The 20888-nt window shown below is 27.9% G+C and overlaps 1 protein-coding gene across 16 annotated transcripts in view; it reads left to right on the top strand.

Moving 5' to 3' along the window:
• The window catches only part of LOC107439920 (uncharacterized), a 129694-nt gene that overhangs the window by 30434 nt on the left and 78372 nt on the right, over nucleotides 1–20888 (top strand). For 3 of the 16 annotated variants that reach the window (XM_087158868.1, XM_087158916.1, XM_087158852.1), the window contains exon 1: nucleotides 14617–15007. The exons of 11 other annotated variants lie outside the window; for them this stretch is intronic. The gene's annotated coding sequence lies outside the window, so the exon portion shown is untranslated. Of the gene's footprint in view, nucleotides 1–14544; nucleotides 15008–20888 lie in introns of those variants that run through there. 2 more of the 16 variants (XM_087158920.1, XM_087158901.1) reach the window with 2 other exon arrangements.

Genomic DNA, 20888 nt, shown 5'->3' with positions numbered 1-20888 from the left:
GGTTGCTTATTGGAGCGATGCTGCTGGAATAGACTCTCTTTTTTAGAGACACCCCGGGATTGCTACTCTAAAAACAGCCATGAGATGATGGAATCTCTTGTTGACACAGTAAAATGCGTCTTCGAGTTAGTATTCTTTATCCAGCTGTTACGATCAATGCGAGAGAAAAAAAACACCTATTTTGGAATTAACAGGAAAAATGTTGCTTTTTAAATATGATGAAATGCTGCATATATATATATAGGGAAAATACGGGAATAGAGGGGGGGGATTTGATTGGGGAAATGCGGAAGAAAAGTGTTTTAAACCCTTTGAAGCAGAATTTTTAACAAATATATTTTTCAAAATTTTGCATATTGATTTAGGTCAAAATAAGTGAAAAACATTAAATATAGCATTTTAATAATGTATGGTTATGAAATACAACATGAAACAACTGTATCTGTTTCTGGGTGAAAGGTAAAATCTTTCAAACACGGCTCAATTCCAAACAATAATCATATTTGCACTTTATTGCAGTTATTTAAATCGAAGTTAAAGAATTATCATTAAAAAATTGTTTAATTTACAAAATCAATGATAGATTAATTTTTGAATATTAATGAATTTTTTTTCAAACTACTTCTTTTTGGTTTTAAATGTGGTTCAAATATAATTCCGATAGTCCAACAGATTTCTTTTAGTAACTATTAAACTGTTTTCTATAAATAAAAAAGTACCAAAATATATTTTTTCTGGTAATTAGAGCGACAGAAAAAAAATATATGAAAGGGCCACCAGTGGAAAAAAGGGTTGACTCCTGCTTCATTTTAACACCTCTAAAATTAAATCTACAGAAAAATGAATAATTATTAAAGCAAATAAATAAACAAGCAAGGAATAAATTAAAGAGACAGTTTTTCACCGACTTAAGTGATAAGGATAATAAATAATGTAACACTCCCTTCATATATCTAGACAAAAATATTTTATTACTACCAAATAATGTATGGAAGATGCGTTTTGTATGCTGATTAAAAATAAAAGTAGATAAATATTTCTGCTATAAATTAAAAAAAAATATTTTTTGTAAATTAAATATAAAAAAATCTAGATGGAAAATAAAATAAAATATGGAAATAATGTAAAAATAAAATATGAAATCCTTCATTAATAAATTGAAAATTGTTTGCATTCATCATGAATTTCGACACAAAAGGAGTTCATTATGATGTACATTATAATAATTGATAATGATAATTGATAAAGCAAGTCTATAGACGGCTGACACAATGCCAAGTTAAACTGATGCTAACTATAGCTAAGTATAAATTTTGATTTTGATTAAGTAAAATCGCACCCGTGACAGAAAGAGTGATTAATAAATGTAAATAATCATGATGAGTTTTTCATCTACGAAAATCGTAATTTTATCGATTATTTCATGCAAATAACCATTTATATTAAAATCTAAATAACAAGTGCATTTTAGTGATTTACTCTTATTTTACTAGAATTTATTTATCTAATTCTTAATTTTAACTTAATTTTTATGTATGTTTCTTAAAAAGACGAAAACTGATGTCGAGATAACATAAAACAAATTTGATGCAAGCTCATTTCTCAGAGAAGTTATTTGAATTGAATCAAATTTCCTCATAATAAATTATTAGAACATTTTCTATAATGCTGATTCGAATACTAAGCAAATTTTTTTTATGCAAGAATGAAAAAAATATTATTTTCAGGGTTCAATTTTAGCAAAAAATGAGAGTTTCATAAAATTTTTATAAACTGAAGAGTTTTTAAATCAGATGTTATTTTTTACATCATAGAGTAAAAAATAACAATAAAGTTAATAACTTTAAAGTTAATGATTCAATTAATAAAGTTTTAGCTAACATTAATATCACTGGGGAGCGATTTTTTTTTTTTTTTTTTGTTGCGTAAAATTTTTTAACAGATCTTAGATACTTTCGTATTGCTGATTTCATATCTGCTATCGATTTCTCTCTTCAAACTATAGTTTTTAATTACATTTTTAGTCTTTGCTTGTCAAAATGAACAAGCTTAAAAATGTTGTACAAAACAAGAGGTGGCGTAAATGTTGTGACCTCTAGGGGAGTTAGGGCACATCATCAGATTAAAATTGCATAGGAACCTGTGTCCGGAAATGTTATCATACGTCGCTAGGGGGAGCTTCCCTATATGAACTGTTTCTTGGTGTGCTTCTGAACAGGTTATAATAGGGAAGTACCCCTTGCTGCGTACGACCTCATTTCCGAGCATGGGTTCCTATGAAATTTTCATCCTGGTGCCTTAACTCCCCTTGAAGAAGTTTGTCGCATAATTTAAGCGACCTCCTATTTTATATAAAATGTTTTTAAACTTGTAGATTTCGACAAAAAAATAGACTAAAAATACAATTTTTAAAGAATCTGTAGCTTTAGGAGCAAAACTGGCTGCTGATTGGAAATCGTCTCACCCAAATTAGACAAGATCAAGTATTTGTATAAATACAATATAAAATTTGCTCCCCAGTGTAATCCACAACATTTCGTGTTTAAACTTAATAATTCAAAAGCCGAATGATTGCACAGCTGCGGAAACAGTTTCAAAAAAGAGCTGTTATTTGAACAGCCAAAAGATGAAGTAAAAAGAGCCGCTTTTAAAAGCTTTTTGCACCTAAGTCATTTATAACTTTCCTTTTAGATAAGGTAGGAACAATTGAAGTTTATGTTTGTCTTGGTTAATTTTCACAAACAAGAGTTTTTATGATGAAGGATCGTAAGATTAGATAATAAGCGATGGTAAATAGTTGATATTTTAAGAGATGACAAGACCTTCCTGTATTTTAGATTTAAAACAATGATTCCAGATCACTATTTACACTGTTTTTTATGGTGGCCGCACTCTGGAAGTATGTTCCGTCAGAAGAGTTGGTGAATTTTAAAAAAAGTTTGTAAATTTTACTAAATGTTGATTTTACTTATTGCAATATTTCATCTCGAGAATTTTTTAAGTGAATCAATTACAAAATTCACTCGCTAAATTCCTTTGCAAATAGAAAATTAGATTATCGAATTTAATGCAAAAAAATATATAATTTTTAATAATTATTTATTACTTTATTTAATGATTGTCGAAAAATTTTGAATAGTGAGGTATACCATTTTTTAGATAATTTTAAAGAAGGTAATTTTATAAAGCTTAATACAAAATATGAAGAAAATCGGTGGAATAGTTCTTAAGAAATCGAATTATAAATACAATCTATCTTTTTTAAATTTTAAGTTATCAAGAACTACTTGACCGTTTTCGTTCGAATTTTGCCTTTTTCATCTAAAATTACAATTGTAAAAATTAAGTAAAGATTTGTGTAACTTACAATTCAAAATGTTTTTCATTATTAATAAATAAAAAAATATATATAATTAAAAATTATTTTTTGCATAAAATTATCTTCTTATAAACAAATTTTATAGTTGTGGGAAAATTTTTTTTCAATTCGCTTAAAAAGTTCTCGACTTACAGCGAAATACGCAAAAAGTAAAATTAACATTAATGGGTTCAAATTAAATTAATTAACATGAATGAGTTAAAAAAAGGTATTTTTATTCAGAGAAAGTACGTTTTCATGTTTGATTTTGTAACTTAAAATATCGAATCCTACTAATTAATTATCATGTGTGAGATTTTGTCCTGCGTTATTTAGATCAAAAGTTATTCAGTTTTTTTTGTGTGTGTGCACGACATTGATCTGGAAGGAATATTCCGATTTCGATTTAATTATTCCTGATATGCTTTAACTAAATTGGGTACAACGGTATTACTTTTGCGCAACTCTCAAAATGTTAGCTTAGATAATGTTCCTATGATTAGAACGCCAGACCATTCACAGCAATGGCTCATGACTAGCAACCAGACCATTCATAACTGGCTCATTGACTAGCAATCAGTAAAATACTTTTGTAAAAAGGAAAACAATCATTATAATATTGCCAAATTACGCTGATTAAGCACAGTTTTAAATGTTATAATTCACAATTAAAACATTAAATCTATTCACGCCACATTGATATCCATTAGTGGTTTGGATTGAACAAAAACAGAAAAAAAGAACAGAAAGGTTTTTAAATGTTATTTTCCAGAATAGAAATTTACTTAGAACGGGATTTAACTCACAGCCAAGATTTTTAAACTTCATAAAGTATCCTTTTTTTCAGAGTACTGTGGAAATTATAGTAAACTATTTGTTTGGAAACAATTCTATAGATGAAGAAACACCACACTTATAAGAGGTGTAGAAAAGTGAGCTGCTCTAACTTATAAAGTATATACTAAACAACCAATGGGGGAAGCTGCAATTTAACATCTTATTTTGCATAATAGTACAGTTCAAAACACCGATATTATGGTACAACGTTGACCTTATTTTTTTCAGATTGTAATAGAAGTTCCTGAAATTATGGTAAAATATCTATTTGAAAATTATTCTAAGGAATTGTTTGATGTCAAATTATCACTCTTTTGAAACGTGTAGATTACTATATATTACTCCAATTTATTCATAAATATCGTATAATATATTTTAGTAATCAAATAAACTTTTCCTCCTTGAGACAATTATTCCTTCTTTAAATTTGCATGGGATACAATAAAAACTTACTGGTTTTTAAATGTCGATAATTGATATTATCTGTATGGTTTAGCTTATTGCTAAATGTAGTGTTATCATTAAAAGAGGAAAAAATAATGACAAATGAGAGATAAACATCACTTCTTATTAGAACACAATAACATCAAGGCATTCGATTAACTTCAGAGCATTCTTTCCTCCTTTGAAACTTAAAAGAACAGTGATAAGAATTTTTGAAGCATTTACTCACAAAAATTAATATATAATAACAAACGGAGAGTTGGCAAACAAAAAGTTACTTTCTTTTACTAATGTTTTTTTCCCTACTTCATTGTCACTTCTTCATAATTGAAAGAAAAATAAAGATAAGGATAAGTATCCATTTAAACAATGTTATCGGGAATACAAGATAATTCACACCTTCAAATAAATTCCTTTTAACATTCCATTGATAAATTATTGTATTTCAAGATGATTTAAACGGTTATTGTTTTCATTATTACACAATGGGGAAAACGCTTACTTTCTTTTAGTTAACGATATGATTTCTTTTTCTTTAATCTTATTACATTAAAATAAAACATTGTAACGTAAATTCTAGTTACATTGCTGAGCTCTGTAAGAGAACCGTAGAATCTTGAAAATTTATTGAAAAAAAATTACGAGAACAATTAAAAATAGCTTAGTACAAACAGCTTTTTTTGATGTTGTTGACAAGCATTATAATAACAAGTGCTAATTTTTTTTTACATTACGGTTTCTCTGCTGTTGTTGACGGGTGTCATTTAATTTATAAATATTTCATATATATAGAGCAGGAAAACAAAAAAATTATATCGTTTATCAGTGGCAACATTTGCAAATTATGTGAAATGTTTAAATATATTCTATTTAAATGCTACTTGTAAATATTATTCGCTAATTATTATAAAAGCTTTTTAAAGAATAATTGACTTCATAATGATTCAAATACATCGCAATTTTTAACACACTTCTTTAAAGATTAAATATTATCTCTAGAGATTCAAATATTTCTAAGATTCTTTAAAAATTATTATTTTAATTGTCTTGTAGAAAAATTACTAAACATACTAAAATATAACAGTAGTTAAATACATGCTGTGTCTCAAAATAATTGAAAGCAAAACAGGATGATAATTTAAATCGGAAAAAAAAATATCAGTTCGTATACTGTAAAAAAATTCCGGATCAAATTACGGTATAAAGTACTGACACTTTGGGTGCATCATCCGTAAAATCCATTTTAACGTAACATCTATTTTTACCCTTAAATACAATACCGTAATTTTTAGAGTAATATTGATTTAAGTAGAGTGATTCAGTGATTTCACGTAATCATTACTTTAAAAAATAACGTAAATCAGAATTTTGTTCCATATCATGTTCTGTTAAAATTGGATTACTTCTGCACTCAAGGTGCCAATACTTTATGCCGTAATCTGATTCGGAATTTTTACAGTGTACCTCGAATTCCTTCGATACTTAATATTCATTATTGATTATATCAATTTCTTTTGTTTAATCTTTATCTCCAAATGAACAATATATTCCAAATGAAAAAATAACGTAAATCAGAATTTTGTTCCATAGCATGTTCTGTTAAAAATGGATTACTTCGGCACTCAAGGTGCCAATACTTTATGCCGGAATCTGATTCGGAATTTTTACAGTGTACCTCGAAGTCCTTCGATACTTAATATTCATTATTGATTATATCAATTTCTTTTGTTTAATCTTTATCTCCAAATGAACAATATATTTATGAATATTTATAAATCAAAATTTACGACTCTTTCAAACTAAAGAAAATAAAACAGAATATATGGCATTGAAGCTAAGGACAGGAAATTAGTATGGGTGTTGGTGTTGACATTATACCTGCATTGAATCTAGATTCATGATTTCAATCTGCTTGTTTGGACCATTACGTTTGAACGGTTCTTTCTGCGCAAGTCTTCCGGTGTAACTTCTATAGTTAATTGTCTTCAGTTCTATTTGTTGTTTCATCTATTATTCTTGTCACCTACTTCTGTGTAGAAATCATATTTGGATACCTGTCACCTGTTGAATGTGTTGCTGTTTTACCTTGACAGCTTATCTAAACCAATTGTCAGGAATCATTAGGAGTGTGTTACGATATTATTTTCAATTGATGTGATGGAGGAAACAAACTAGAGATTACAAGTTAAGTTCTTACAACAGTTTTTTTTTTATTTTTTATTATCTGAACATTAAATTTTTTGCTGCTGTTTTTTCTTGGAAATAAATGAACAACTAAGTAGTTTATTATATTAAACAAAGTATAACTGAGCAATATTTGCAGATATTTATGAAATAGTAGACAAGTAATTATTGTTGTTGTCGTCGTCGTCGTCGGCGATTAAGGCATAGGGGGTGCCATCGTTCTTGTTTTCCAGTTGTGCCACCTTTGGCCAAGAATTCGATTTCTGCCACTCCCATACTCCAAACCCGTTTATATGACAGACTCATTAATCCATCCACAATTTGCAATTTTGACCTGAACCCCCAGAGGTATAATTTGTTATGGGAATACTGGGGACTTTGCGACCCGACAGATTTAACGTGCACCAGTAACCAATTACTATACGGGGAGTCTGCAGCTGGCTGGATTCGAACTTCTATTCTCACGATCCTGAGTCCAGCGTACTGTCTACCAGGCTACGTCTACTTCCAAGCCCAGACAAATGATTAATCAATATTAATCACATTAAATTATAAGAAATAATAATAAATGAAATCTGTTTTTTTTTTTTCAAGCAAAAAGAAAGAAAAATAGTAGATTATATTCAAATAACGATTACGTATATTTGAAAAAAAAAGTTTTTTTGCTTAATTGTCGTAAAGAAAAAGATGATGTATTGTTTATTTGTTAATCGTATAGTTCTTTTTCTCTGTAAACGGTGTAGGGTAATATAATCTCAATTCTATGCCACTTTTATATTTCGCCTGGAAATGCATTTTACCTTGTTTTCACACCTTCAGCCCCCACTGTCCTCTGCCACCGTGCTATTCCTCTAATATTTGTTCTGTTTTAATCTTTTACGTTGTGTCATCTTGATAGGGAGGTTCGTGTTCGAGTACTCGAAAGTTGATTCCCCCCCCCCCCTCATTTCACTATTGATGCAGAAAAAGTTTTTCTTTTCCAAATATAAATTTTTATTTAGTTTTATTGGGATTGCATTTTAACGTTTAAGGACATTGGTACTTAAGTTATGCTTGTAGAATTATATGCATCTTTGTTATAGAAAAGGTTAAAAAAAAGCTTCTTTTTCATGGAGTAAAATATAAATAAAAAACTGAAAATATTTACCCAAAACAGCATTTTTATACTCTCAAATACCGAAGAAATTTATAGCCGACGACATATTCAACTGAGTTATTTACTGTTAGGATCATAAACTTTTTACTGCATTTATAGATATTTTTCCTGTTTTTTTTTGTTTTTTGTTTAAAGTATTGTATGTGGAACAGAAACTACATCAATGCCATCTATGTTGTGAGAATTCATACCAAATCAAATGAAAATTGATGAAGTTTTCGTATTTTCTGATCTCAAATATTTTAAAAGAGAAATCTTAGCATGTCTGTCGTGTGTGGCCTATTTCTTTTTATACAGAATTTATTTTATCAACTCATTTATATTAAATTCAAAACATCTCGAATAAACCTGAATATTACAACTAGATATCCTTTTCTAGATGAGAACTCTAAAGTTCTCTTTTAACGTTATGATGCAGAATTTTTATTAAACGTATTTTTCTTACTTTTTTCATTATTTTGTATTAATTTAGGTCAATATATGTGAAAAATATATCTGGCATTTTAATAATTTATGGTTATACTGCATGAAACACTGGTCTCTTTTTCTGTGTTTATGGTAAAATCTTCCAAACTGTAATTTTTCAAATTTGCATTCATTAGCAGATAAACAATTATTCATCATTGAAATTCCTGTTTCTTTTAGAAAATGAACTATTGATTAATTTTTGAATATAAATTTTCATATTTTAGTACAAATATAATTACGCTAATCTAACAGATTTTTAGTAACAATTAGACTATTTTAATAATTAAAAAATACCAAAATATATTTTCCTTGTAATAAGAGCTTTAGGAAAAAATAATAAAAAATGGTCACTGGTATCCTATTTGCGCCAAGGGAAAAGAAAAACGTTACGTGAAAAATATTTTTCGAAAATTTAAAACATGTTAAAACACGAATGTAATGGGTTTAAGTTTTATTTTATTTTTATTCTGCAAAAATTTGATTAGGTAATCAGAGTCAAACACGATTGAACAAAATATATTCCATTTTCTTTTGATAAATAACGTAAGTAGAATAATCAATATCATAAAACATGTCCTCCTGATTAACTTTGAATACTAAAAGTTAATCTTAATGAGAAATGACTGCAAAACAATAGCATTTTCTTAAACTTTTTATAGGTTATTTCAGCCTGAAGACTATAAGAGATCACGTGACTGGAAAAGAAGATCAGTAGTAGTCATTTTCGTGACCTTATTTCCTGCCTAAAATGCTCTATTAAATACCAAATGCTGTTATAATGATACTTGACCACTGTTTCATTTCTTTTCCTTTTTCCCCTTCAATTTTTTTCTTTTTATTATTATAAACGAACAATGAAGTACATTTTCTTAATAATTTCATTTCTCCCATGCTTCTACTCATTGCGATAGATTCATTCAATTCAAATTTTATTATTGTATTCAAAAAAATCGTTTGGAAATCTTTTCTTCTTAAATGAACTTGTCATGTTGATTCTCCACACCATAAATTCAAGTATGAGTTTATTTTTCTCAATTCTGATATGATTTTCTTTTCTTTTAATATTGATTTGACTTTTAAAGCAGGTTTGTGAAATACACAGTCTTTAGTGTGATTATTGAAGACTTTCAATAGCAATTTTTTTTAAATGTTTTTCATTTCCGTTATTTATTTTTTTCAATAAATTAAGCTTAAAATTTACATTTTAAATAAAAGTAAATTACATGTAGAAATATTTATTAATTTACTTTAAGAGCACTAAGCATATTACGTCGGTTAACATATTACACGTAGAAAAAAATTCTAGTAAAATTACCGTATTGAATGATAAAGACATTTCTGATATTAAAAAAAAATATCAATTTTAGTAATAAATCAAAATATATGCCCATTCATATGATAATGATTTACCGGAAATTCTGTTTCTCAAAATTATAGTTCTTATTATCACACTTTTAACAAAAATACAAAAGTGCAAAGTAAATTTAACCTAATAAATGATTTTTATGCCATAATCTAAAGTATCATGATAAAATTACCAACTTTTATCACAGATTATAAAACCATATTTTACTTTTAAGTTGTCCAAAATCATCACGAAAGAGCTTCAATAAAAATTAACGTACTTTTTGGTGTTCCCATAGAGCCGGGAACACGATAAATGTTATCATATTCTGGTAATTTTGATCATACTATTTTTCTCTGAGTACGAAATCTGAAGTCCACTCAAGTCCATGTGTACAGAACCATGACTCCACAAGTTTTTTTTATGCATAACTGTAATATATTTTGAAGTAGCAAAACAACACAAATAATTAATTAGTGGAATAATAAATTTTGTAAAACACATAAAACTACTTGATTTGTTTTTTTTTCTTCCTATCTGATTCATACATAGATGAAATTCGTGATAAATTATTAGAAATTATACAAGTAATTAGGTAATAGTTATTTTTTATTGTTGTTTATTTTCGAAAGATAGTTACATGTATTTATGTTCATATATACTACATAATATCAGGTTGATACATGCATACTAATTTTCAACATAATAGCAGATAAACCTTTCAGCAGATCAGTGGGCGCAGCGGATTATTATAGAATCTGCAAATTATTTTTCATCTAAGTTTTATTTTTAAGAAATCAGGGATGGGGATTTCTGAAATTCCTTTTTTAAAACATCTCTAAACATATTTCGAATAAAAATAAAAAATCTGAATTGAGAGAACACTGCAAGGAACCAAAAGCAAAGAATTTTATCTGTTACTCTTTTAGACTTGATTTTATAAAGATGCATATTGTTTTCGTATTATTTAATAAAATTCTAATTTATATTTAAGCAACATAAAGTTTATGTGTATAACCTTTAAGGACTTTTTATTTGCAAATTTTGCTACATGCATGATTGATTAAGCTGAATTTTTACAATAATAATCTCTGCCAGACTGCATTGAGACCGCAAATAAATTTAGTTTTAAGAATAAACTGCTGCATATTCACTTTGTAAATTCTACTACCAGGCTTTTAAAAAAATCTGTTATTTTAAGAAAAGAAGTTAAAAAAATATCTTAAAGTAATCTCTTAAAGTAAAAATATCTAAAGTAGTAAACAGTTTACAAATTAATGAGAGATTATAACGGGATTTTAAAATATATTTTAACTGATAGAAATTAAGTTTTTCAAAACTTGTTAACTTCAGGTTCATTAGATTTCTATACAGGATATTTCATAACAGTTTGAGTGCTACTGCAAGTAAGAGTATAGTACATTGAAAATTGGTACTAACATTGAAAATTGGGTAATAAGAAAATTTCATGAAAGCTAAATCATTTTAACAAGTTATGATTTGTCGTAAATTCTTTTTTTCAACAAAATTTCACTTTTTAAATTTTGAGTAGAAAATACAACAAACATAATATAACTTTAAGTGAAAAAACCATTTATTTGAAGTTAAAGACTTTTAAATTTTTCATTTTTTATTTACTTTCTTTTCTTTATTAATTTGAATGCACACCAAATTGATTAATTGTTATATACAATACGCCACTAAACTTAATCTGAAATTTTCATTTCTTTTGCTAATTTTCTATGTATTAAATTAACTCCATAATAATGCTTATGAGTATTATATTTCCCTGAAATATATTTTTGACGAATATCTGGCTAATTTCTTATATCAAAAAATACTAAAAATTTAATTATTTAGAGGATCAAGTTTCCTAATTATATAATGACTTAGTCTAAAAATTGCATCCTCTTTTCAATTAAAGGTAATACTTATGTTAATTCCTTAAAGGCAATAAGGCATTTTGTAATGCTTTTTTTGTTTTTAATGTTCCACAGTTTTTTTCCGATTTATGAAAAATGTAAAACCTATTTCTAGTATGAAATTTGAATTCAGAATACACAATATATACATGAATACAGAAAGGTCATTGTCATGGAATAAAATGTTTATCGATATTTTTATAACTGCGAAATATTATCAATCAAGAATAATTTATTTTTATTAATCCCATCGACATATTGTTCACCTAATGACACACAAAATACTCCGATCTCGCCAAAGCCTGAAGCACCAGTTACGAGATGCAATCCATAATAGGAAGATAGATTCACTTGGAGGAAGATAGTAGGGCAAAAGTTTATAATCCAGACAACCAATATTGGCGTTCAAATGCTTTTTGAAAACGGCCAAAAGTGACACGATTGATGTGTTTCAATTTCCAATAGCTTACCATATCATTCAGGCATAGTTAAAAAGTTTTTTTAGGTTTTAACAATAGATCCGCAATAACTGTAATTTACAGTAAGTTAATAATATTGACGTCGTCGTTACGATGATGTAGCCTGGAAATAAGAAGCATATTCAAACTCATATAATATTCTAAATACCATTAATTTTCAATTACATTTCAAATTATTTCACTTTTTTTTTTTTGCTTGCATTTTATATATTTTTAGTGTTTTTGTGAATTTGTTTTGTAGTGAATTTTAAACAAAATTCTTCTCCCAACATGTGTTAATGTGATATAAAAGCAATTGAATAACTAAAATTCACGGTTCAGTTTCCTTTTCATAATATGATGTGAACCCTTTTAATTATTTTTCATATGACATTAAGAAATTTGTGATATATTTCTGTACTTTCATTAGTATCACTATGATTTTAAGTAAGTGCTAAAATCTTTTAAGTTTTCAAGTAAGTGATGCACTTTGGCTTAAATCATTCGAATTTTATTAGATGAGCAAATATCAAAATAGGTATTATATTTTGATTGTCTCAAGTTGATAGCTATCACAACTTACTAAATTTATATTATAACATTTAAGCTTAATTAAATGTCATTATATTAATCATAATCATGCCATAAACCTAAAAAAAAATTTTTTTGTTAATTTTTTAATTCTCATTCATGCCATGTTTATTTTCATGTTTTATATACACTATGCCATTCTGGAGTTATTAATAATGTCTTTATTGAGAGAGTTGCTTAATTTGTAAATTGTACCGTTTTTCACATTTAAATTTTCAACCGGTCGCATTTTACTGACAATTGTATTTAAAATATTTTATTAATGAAATAAATTTATTCAAAATATTATTTTTTGGTAATAATATTTCTGCGGTAAGTGTTGAAAACTAATTGTTTTCACATGGTTTGCCAGTGGTACGATTTAGGAAACTGGTTGCCGAATCCGTACCACCCACTCCCTAAATCGTACGAACCTCAAAAATATTGAGTATTTAGGATTAAGTAGACTACGTGTAACCAAAACAATTTTTTATTGACATAAATGTTAAATTTGCTAACTGTGACAATTACAATAACGTTATTATAAGCCATGTTAATAGAGAGTGATATGTTACACGCTTAAAAGTTCAAACGAGGCATAGGTTTTGGAGATGGGGAAACTGATCGATTGAAGTCTTCAATGTAGAAGGTACTGAGACATATTGACCTATCAAATTACATTACTAACCAATAATTACAATATCATTCCCTGACTAACCAGAAACCTCATCACTTTGATGTTTTTCTTACCACTTTCTGCTGTCTGAAGGCTCCCTGTGTAGCAAATGGTGACTGGTGCACGTTAAATATGTTGGGTCATAAACTCCTCCATGTTTCCATAATAAATCATACTGAATTGGAGCCTGACAAAAACTTCTTGAGAAAGCCAAGGTCCACCCTGGGCTGAAGAGCCATTGATAATGATGATGAATTGGAGATATCTAATACATTTTTAGAAAGTTACACAAATTAATTTTAATTTTTATAACTTAGAAAGCCCTTAACAGGGTTCTAAATAGATCATTTATACAATTAGATTATTTATTAGATATTTTATATATTAAATATATAGATGATTTAGAGTATATAATATATTATTATAATATATCATTATAATATATCATTATAATGTATTATTATAATATATTATACTCTAAATCATATTATTTATCTAAATCATATTATGAATTAGGGGCTTAGGGCTACTGCAGCAGTAGACCTCTCTTAACCCTGCTTTGGATTTAGGCAACTTTCCTCCGTTTACACATTTTTTATAATAATTCATAAATTTATACATTAATTAACGTAAATTATGTCAGATTTAAATAATTTTCATTTAATAAAAAACGAAGAGATATCCTGACATAGGAAAAAAAGAATGAATAATGATCTCAGAGCACACTTTTTTCTCAAATACATTAAAATTTAAATTTATATATTTTATTATATACTTTTTTTTAATAATTCAACTTAAAAATCAATAAATATCTTTATAAAAACTATTTTGAAGTATTAGAATAATTATTTACTACTCTATATATTTTACGCTGTTGTGTTTCACACAAGGTAAATTAATTTTGGTGATAGAAAAATTGATAAATATATTTGTTACTAAATTTGTATTTTAGAAATCATCCATTTATCAATCCCTCTCTTATTGTGAAACAAATCCATATTTTATTCTTTTCTAAACTGCAACAAGATTGAATAAAAAAATAAAAAAAAACTACATTTGTAAGCATATTATTTAGATTTTAATTCTAACTGTTTCGTTTGGCGAATTCGAGTCATCAACGAAGCGTGAAAACAGCTGGCGATGTTTCGCCAGGCCAAAAGTAACACGCGAGCCATTTCTTTCCTCTTCTAACCTTATCATTGACCACCTGGGTAACGTGGAGTGCGGTAGGGCAACCTGTGAGGTGTGCTTGTTTACTTCAGGAATCCTCAACTTATTTGGAACCGCTTCCGCAAATGGACTGAAGTCTTATCAATCCCCTCACATATCATAAGTCTCTATGACAACGCGAAGCCAAGATGTGCGCAGACGATTTCACGTGTGATTCATTCGATTTCATTGCTTGTCTGTGTTGTGTGTAGTGTAATAAATATATTATTCTCTTGTGGTTGGGGCATTGCACAAAAAAGTTTTGAGCTTTTGGATTTATCTGAGCTATTATTTACTTTCGTTGTAAATTGATTGTTTTTAAGTTGTTCTCATCTAAAAAACACATAAAGAACATATTTGTGGAATACCTATTTCAAATGGTAAGTAATAAGGAATGTTATGTATTTTTTTTACATTATTCTTTGTAATTTATTTTTATTACTTGAACTTCCGTTTTATTTAAGTTAAGAAAACATCAATATAATATAAATTATAGGTTTTTTTTTCCTTCTTTTCCTTTTGCGAAAATGTATTTTGTTTTGAAGATTTTATTAACATAATGCCTCCTAAAGAATAAAAACATAATTTTCAGTCATCATTATAGGAATTAATAGTTCATAATAAATTTATGATACCTATAATATGAGAATAAAATAATACTTATATAACTTTATGTGTTGCGTTCTTTTTTTTTTTTTTTTGTACTAAAAAATGGATAAAATTTGCGTCTAAAATATTATTTATGTTTTAATTCAAACCTTCAGATACTATAGAATTATAAATTTTTAATTAAATCTTGTATGGGGAAGTTTAAAAATGTTTTTAGTTTTGCTTGGTATTAGTTCAAAATACTGTTTTAAGTTCATAAAGCTTTTTTAAAAAGCTTATAAATGACATTAGGTAATTAAAAATGAAAAAGTTTGAATGAAATTGTTGAGTCTGTGCTCATATTATTATCACAGTAACTAGTTATTCGCTTAAGATTATTATAAAACGCATTTCATTAAAGATTTCACCATTTTTATAAATAACAATTATTCAATCGGGGAATTTTATTCGGTACAGTGAAACCTTTTTTTAGGGGGGGGGGACGTGAATTGAATTTTACATTTACTTTCAATTTAACCAACATTTAATTTAAGAAATGTTGGTGAAATTGACTCTTAAATGTTAAAGAACTTAAATGCTTGTGTTAAAGAACGATTTGCACCCTAAATAGTGCTTCGAAATGTTTCATTTTAATTAAAAATAATAGTTTAAATTTCGAAAAAAAGAGCACAATACTTTGAGAAGGTAATTCAAATAACCTATTTGTTTTTAATTTCAAAATATTGGACTTAAAAATACGAAACACTGAAACATTATTTTTTTGTTTTATTTTTGTTTGTCACAGATTATTTTCCAACAAAAACACCGGAAGTTCGGTAAAATTTAAAAAATGATTGTTAAATATTTCGAACAGAGAAACTAGGAATTTTCGCTTTTTTTTCTCCGTATTTTAACAATAAGAGAAAATGGTTTCAGTGCTTATAATGTTATTCATATCATTTTCTTAATTTAACTGTAGTTTTCACTCATCTCAATTCGTTTCTACACACCTGCTGCCTCTTCCAATCATTCTTAACTCTGTCCTGTCAATTTCTGAAAGAATAGTTACCCGCCCCTGTAATTTAGTTGGTGGACTGTGGGAATTTCTTATCTTTAAGAAATAGACTTGAAAAGAATGAAGGCTTAAAATATGAAAGGTAGAACTTGTCCTTTGTAGAATATATGACCACCCAGGAAAACATTTGATGCTTATACAATTTAAATATTTTATTTAAAGATAGTTTTAATATGTATTAATAAATATTGTAATAATTCGGTTAGTAAAATTTATAATAAATACTTAAAAAGATTGTTGATGAAAGTCATCACCTGTTTAATAATCAGCGGTAATATTATTTACTGGCGTCTTTCAATAAGTGATAAAAGAAATAATGATTAAATTAAGTTTGCACTAATCGTAGGTAATCTTTGCTTAAACATGTTTTTCATACTTTTTTTCTTAAAATTTTACTATTCCATTAATTTTATTTCAATGAAAAAAAATTTTTTTTTATTGGAATTACAACTGAAAAATTTTTTTTTGAAAAAAATAAATAAAAATAAGGTGTTCTAGTTTTAGTAATCTCCTCAAGCATATTATTCAATAATTCTCCGACGAAAAACGTATAAAAAACATATTGCCTGAACTGCCCTAAAGTCTATTTTGGAAACTTAGGACGTGTTGACCGTTTGCATCTTCTCTAAGGAATTTGAATACATGAAGGAATTTATTAAACATCCCATGAGGATAATAAAAAGGGCAAAAATTATTTAAAGAAATAAAATCATTGAAAAAAACCTATTTTTTAATATCTAATAATAAAAATTAAAAAAAAAAAACATGAATGACGTTAGGTTAAACTTTTTAATAAATTACGTGTTAATGTCTTGTCATAAAATGCTTTTTAAAGTTCATTTCTATTTGGGACACCTGTGAAGATTTCGTTTTGAGAATTTTATTATTAAAAACATCCTCAACGAATTGGATATTTTTTTTCCTGAACAAATTCTTACACAATTAAAGACAGGTGCCTATTATATTATAACTTCTTAAAGTCGCAAAGTTTATTCGATATCTCTTTTAAAAAAGAATATGCCTACATGTTTGAAAACAAATAATATGGCAACTAAGACGAAGGGATTGAATTTTTATTTCATTTGTCCTTCAAAATGTGTGTTGCCTAATAATGTAATTCAGTTTTGAATACTAATACATGATATTGTTTCTTGGAAACTTGTGAGATGCTCAACTTTCAGAAACTTAATTCGACCTTGGCGAATCCTTATATAATTTTATATATATCCAGTCTAGCCCTTAGTGAGCAGGCGGCACTTGAAACTTATTGAATCTTTGCCAATCACTTGTCATAAAAAGGATTTCCTCCTTTCACATGTTTAAGCAATTATGTCAATGCTCGGATCTTTTGGTCGCATTGCATTACAATTTTATGTTCTTGTTGAAGTGAACTCGATTAAAATCGGGAATGGTACGTGAATAATAAATTAAACACGCTTATTTTTATGATCATTATAATTAAATTAACAAATTTAGCTAGTGAGTCTCGGAGTGAAACGAAATGTTTCATAAAAAATGTTTCATGGAGCAGTGTAATGAATGGTACGGGAAAGTTTTTAAGGCTTGATCTCAGTGTTTATTTTGTTAATTTCCATTCTGAAAATAGTTTTTGTTTGTTTATGCCGTTTCAGTAATGTGATATTGTACGATAATCTGTACTATTTTTTATAATAATTTTAAAAAAAAAGTAGTAATGTGTAGAATAAATGTTTCAGATTAGTTTTGTGGTATAGAAATCAACATAGGCAACAATTGTCTTTAAATGTATCATTTTATGTGTCTAATTAAAAGCACGAGAGCCGTTTCTATAAATTAATAATCTAAGTATTATTGTTAGTTCATCATCATATTCGGATATCTCCACAGCTCCTCATATTTTTAATTTTTAAAAAAGTATTTGTGTTAAAAAAAAAATCAAATCCATATTAATTAATCAATATGGCTTTAAGAAAGTTCTGTGAGAGTAATAGAAACATAAAATTATAAACATCCGCTTTTTGTTAGACTCACTGAACGATTACAAAAGATTAATACATTTTCCAAGTTAAAAATAAGGAAGTTAGTTATAATCTTTATCACGAAATATGATTTGATAGTAAGAAGAAAATTACAAAAATCTTAAAACTAGAAGCATCAGAAGTTTATAAAACGTGCCATACAAAGTGTTCCGTACCGAACAGTAAGCACTATTCCGGTAACGAGTACTGTAAGAGTTCAGTGTACAGAATGATGAAATGTGACTAAAGGTCGCATTGTGGGAGTAAGCATATTGTGAGGGCAGGGACTATTGAGAACTTAATATGAGAATCCAAAATAAAAACTATTACAGCCTCGCTAGTACTTATTTGTGAGAGCATCATTATTTATTACGAGGGAACACAAAATAAAATGCAATTTTATTCCCTCAGATAATTACATCATTTCTGCACCGTGTACGTTCCACAATCATCCGAACTTTTTACGTGCTCCTATCTATATTTTAATCGCTAGAGCTTCTATATTTTAATTGCTAAATAGTTAGAGCGTCGAGCTCTCAAAATTGTCTTATGTGCAAAAATATTTTAAAGTAGTTTTTTGACCCTAAAGTCAGCCCGCAGTGTAAATATTCGACTGCAAAATGAATCGATTTTGGTGCAATAGTGTACCCGTATTATTCTTTGCAAAGACGAGGTTATTTTTCGTTATGTTTGGTCTTATCTTCATTAGATCTTATAATAATAAAATATCAATAATAATTTTTTTCGTGAACCTTTTTAAATCCATAACATCAAATTTATGCTTGTAGTGTTTTTTTTAACTTTTATTTTTATTAATCGGTTCAGTAACAATAATATTCAGAATGCGCTTTTGATATCGATACATCTCATTCAAAGTCTGAATCAAATTGTTTTCTTTTATTTTCAGCTGTCAAATAGTAAATAAAAATCTAAACATTCATATCTTAGACAATGCTTGACCACTTTGTTCCTTGTATCTTATCTGGGACATCGATCATTTTGAAGAAATCTGGTGAACAAAAGGAACCGAAACGCGTCCCGCAAAACAAAGGGATACCTCTTAGGAAACAAATAATCTCAATTTATAAATAGCTTCGGTATAAGATTCCATAAGGTTTTTCATGACTTTCGTATAATTGGGCTGTTCCCACGACTTCCGAAAACTTTTTTATTTCTTCACTTTTTAACCTTCTCTTTTAACTTCCGGCGGGGTGTCTCTCATCTACCCCGTTGAGTGATGCTTCCCTTCATCGGGTTTCTTCACCCTTCGAGGGTTAACGGTAAATGTTTGATGTTTACTTTCCATTCCATGCACTTTCAGGTGTAGTCATGCGCAAAATGTTCGAAACAGAGGGTGCTTCATTTAAAGAGGCTGGGTGCCTCTTTTATTGCCTTCCTCAATAATTTCCACTTCCTTTAAAGTTTCTTTTTTCCGACTAGTTTTGCACCCAGGAGATCGTTTGCAGACATTTAGATAATGAGGAAATTGAGATCACAACTTTTTTTGATGAGATAATAAACCGAGTTAAAACATCGAGTTTTTAAAGTTCTCAATTTTCACGTGATCACAATTAACAAAACTCGTTCACGTTCGCAATTAACAAAATTCACGTTCACAATTAACAAAATAAGACTCGTTCATGGAGAAAAAATTTCTGATGAAATTATTGTACTATATGGCAATGGCATTTCAGGTAAAAGAAGAAAAACGTAATTCTTGTAGTAAAATCAAAGTATATGGTATTTAAAGGATAGGGTTTGGTAAAGCATAATTTTTTCGTTCATATGGTTACAGCTTACCGGAAATTTTGGTTTTCAAAATTACAGTTCTTGTTGTCAAAGATTTAGTAAAGAATACGAAACTGAAAAGTAAATTTAAACAAACAAATAGTTTCTAAGCCATGCTGTAAGAAATCATGATAAAATTACCAAATTTTGCCATATATGCCGAATTTCCATATGTTATAACACTATATTTTATGGTTAATCTAGCCAAACTCATTCCCAAAGCGCTTTAGTAAAAATTACCAAGCTTTTTGGTATTCCTATATAACCAAAAACAAGGTTAATTTAATCATATTCTGGTTTTAACCATACTTTTTTCATAGGGTTACATTATAAATTATTATATTTTACACCTCATAGACAAAAAAAAAAAAAAAAAAGGTCTCTATATCACGGGAGAAATGCTTCTTGGCAAATTATCATTCTTCATCTATATAAATTGTTTCAAAGCTAAACATAGAAAAAAATGAATTCAGGTAAACTTAGAATAAACCATGAATTTCGAAATGCTGAAAAAAAGTTTTATAACTATCAAAATGCAAATAAATTGGTGGAGGATTACCCATTGAACAAGTTTTCTTGCAATAATTTGTTTCAGCATTTCAACTCAAAACTTCAAAAATTCCAATGGATGTGAAACAGAATTTGACATGAAAAGTTTCTCCCGCTTTATAGAGTCCTCGTAGCATAGCGAATGTAATAATTATTTTCAATTCCATTCAAATTGACTCGCAAATTTTAATGTCAAATTATTTTTTTGTAACACTCTCAGTTATTTGTGGAAGAGCTGTCTAGGAAATAAGCAGTTGTCTAATG

The sequence above is a fragment of the Parasteatoda tepidariorum genome, chromosome 1 (genome assembly GCF_982258835.1).
Source record: "Parasteatoda tepidariorum strain Cologne lab strain chromosome 1, Ptep-v5.0, whole genome shotgun sequence".
Lineage (NCBI taxonomy): Eukaryota > Metazoa > Arthropoda > Arachnida > Araneae > Theridiidae > Parasteatoda > Parasteatoda tepidariorum.
This window is presented reverse-complemented; position numbering and strand designations above follow the sequence as displayed.